The sequence below is a fragment of the Manis pentadactyla genome, chromosome 13 (assembly GCF_030020395.1).
Source record: "Manis pentadactyla isolate mManPen7 chromosome 13, mManPen7.hap1, whole genome shotgun sequence".
NCBI lineage: Eukaryota > Metazoa > Chordata > Mammalia > Pholidota > Manidae > Manis > Manis pentadactyla.
The window spans coordinates 55,171,231-55,174,412 of record NC_080031.1 but is presented as its reverse complement, the minus strand read 5'-3'; the positions used below and the strand labels follow the sequence as shown (position 1 = coordinate 55,174,412).

General features: G+C 44.4%; 1 pseudogene; it reads left to right on the top strand.

Annotated features, from left to right (window-relative positions):
- The first annotated feature begins 673 nt into the window (after positions 1-673).
- Positions 674-1,578, top strand: LOC118931245 (olfactory receptor 2T3-like; annotated as a pseudogene).
- Positions 1,579-3,182: the final 1,604 nt, after the last annotated feature.

Below are 3,182 nucleotides of genomic sequence, written 5' to 3'. Positions count from 1 at the left end.
CTCCCAGGAAGGCTGGGCTGTCCCTGATGCTCCCAAAGCTGCTGCTTATGAAACTCCATTATTCAAGGAACAGTTGAGCAAGTTGAACTATTTAATAAGGGAAGGATAAGTAATAGAAATGTATGATGGTAGAATATATTTAAGGAGATTTCAAGTTGATGCAGAACTTCAGTTATATTAGTAAAATTAGCACTATTAATCCTGACATAAGCATCGGCTCTAACTTTCATCAGTGAGCCCTGGGTGAGGTACTGGGTCCAAAAGCAGAGAGGGAGTGTTAGTGAGGAGCTTCATGCAACAGTCAAACTGTTACCACAGGCTTAATGTGCCATTCCTCCTTTAGCTTTCTAATCATCTCATGAGTTCTTTCACATTCTCAACTTTGGGAGAAACAAGTAAGAAAGAGCGTATGCACCTTGTCTATTTATATGACCCATGAGCAGTCGCCTCCCCGGGTGTGTTTGAAATTCCATGGCAGACTTGTGCCCAGCATGCAGCCTGGCCTCTCTGGGATCTGAACTTTTGATTCTTCATTCATACAACCCTGTATTTTAAAAAAATAACTCAAAAGGCTTTTATTGCTGTTAAAAGGTTAAGCAAATCATGTGCATATGAATGGTTCAAAAACAATGACTGCTATTTTCTTCCTCTGGTGAGAACTGTAAGCCAGATCATGAACCCATGGAATCAGGCCTCTCAGAATCAAACAGCAAACACCGATTTTGTCCTTGTGGGGCTCTTTGGTGCCACCTTCCTCTACGTGGTGACCTTCATCTTTTTCTTACTGGCCCTGGCCAGGAACACCCTGCCCATCGTCCTGATCCGCATGCAGCCCCGCGTGCACACCCCCATGTACTTCTTCATCAGCCAGCTCTCGCTGATGGACCTCATGTACATCTCGGTGACCGTGCCCAAGATGCTCGTGGGCCACATCACGGGCGATCGTGCGATTTCCCCCTCGTGCTGTGGGGTGCAGATGTTCTTCTACCTGACCCTGGCTGGAGCGGAGTGTTTCCCTCTGGCGGCCATGGCCTCCGACCGATACACTGCCATTTGCAGACCTCTCCATTACCCACTGCTGATGAGCCAGAGGGTCTGTGAGTGCCTGCTGTCTGGGTGCTGGCGCCTGGGAATGTCTGATGGCTTCCTGCTTATCCCCATCATCATGAGCTTCCCCTTCTACCAGTCCAGGAAAATTCTGAGCCTCTTCTGTGAGGCCCCTGCCCTGCTGAATCCCTCCTGTGCTGACATCTCCCTCTACAGGACGTTCATGTACATGCGCTGCGTTCTCATGCTGCTCGTCACCGTCGTGGTCATCTCCAGCTCATAGGCCCCCATTCTGCACCTCATCCACAGGATGAATTCCGCTGAGGTTTGGAGGAAGGCGTTTGCCACCTGCTCCTTCCACATGATCATGGGGCTGTTCTTCTTTGGCGCTGCCGTCTACACCTACATGCTTCCCACTTCCTACCACACGGCCAAGAAGCTTTCTACACCATCATTACCCCCATGCTGAAACCTCTTATTTATAGCTTCTGCAATAAAGACGTCACAGGGGCACTGAGAAGCATGATGTAATTGGGGCTAAGCATGAGAAAAGCTGGAAATGGGAGAGCCTGAGAACGACGTCTCTCTCCCTCTTTCTACCTTCCCTCCCCCCCCATTTTCTCCTCTCTTCTTGCTGCTGGTTCCAGGCCCACCAACACCAAGCCCATCCATATCTTTTGCCTTTCTCACCCACGTGGCATTTAACCACACTGCTTGCTCATCCTAATTTATCTCATGATATGTAATGAACTTGCATAATACTTTTATCTGTGAGGCAATGGCTGCTATAGAGTAAGCCATACAGAGTGTCTTTCATCTTATCACCCATCCCAAGTTCAGGGATCATTTTAGTGTGAGGTTTGGGTGTGAAAGCCCCAACCTTAAAAGTGACACATTGGGAATCCTGGAGGGACACTGGTAGGTCTCCTGCTTTATAACACCCCTGAAGTCATCGCTCACATGTGGGACCTCTAAGGTGTGGCTTCTAATGTGTGCAATCGCATCTCAGTCAGAACAAATAAACACATTTTCCCCAAATGTTAAAAGTGAGATTCATAGTGCAAATACCAATGCTTTCCATATTATTTGGCTATCGAAACTACTTGGGCCACATCCCCGTCCACATCAATGTTCCAAAGAGATCAGGTTCATCTGACATTACAGGTCATAAGGGTGCAAGCAAAACTGATCCCACACTTAGCTTCTTTCTGCTGGCTATTACAGGGTGTGATCTACCATAACTCAGACTAAATAGAGCAGTCTTGGGGGAGGATAGAAGTTTAGGGAATCCTAATCTCTTTAGCTTTTTCCTTCTGAAACTGTAAAAGGAAGTAAAATATTTTGGATTTGTCACAAGCCTTTACTTCCCCTGTTGTATATCACACTGCAAAAAGAATGTCTGTAAATGTATAAGCACTAAGACACTATTATTTTCATGAACAAAATAATTCATGTGTTTAGTGTTTCTGGAACATGAGAAAGTAGGAAAAATACATTTGCTCTTATTAATATGCAAGGATACTTGGGTCCTAAATTGTTAAGTTACTACCACTTGGCACAGAACCCTGAACTTGCCTTATTTATCATCACAGGACAGGTACTAGGTGTTCCCAGGCCTGCAGCATTTCCATAGACTTATAAGTTCTTTTTTACATGGCAAGTCAACTGAATAATTTTGCTTCCCATGGGTGATTGTTATTGCACTGCATGAATCTGTCTGCATTTGGAAATGATGCCATGAAACCAGGAAAAAAGTGACATCTAAAAAATAAGCTTTCTAGAGGTAGTTAAATTTTAGTTAAGATATTGATGTGATTAAAGCAGAGAAATAAAAGAAGCCAAAGAGTCCAAATGGATGCTATACAAGAAAAGCTAGTTAAACAATGTTGTCCTTATTATTACATTGTTGATATTATTAGGTAAGTCTTCTGTGTTCCCTTTCCATAGGTTTTATTTGTTTTTAATGAGTGGTTGGTTTATCTGTCTGTCATTCTGGAGTACAAAGTGCAAAGAAAACCTAAAGTCTTAAGGTTGAATTTACCAGGAGATTGGGGATGGGAAATAGGGTTTAGTTGTGGACCCGCTGCTTCATTTGCAAAGAGTCGTGAAATCCTTGTGAGCTTGCCCAAGCTTCC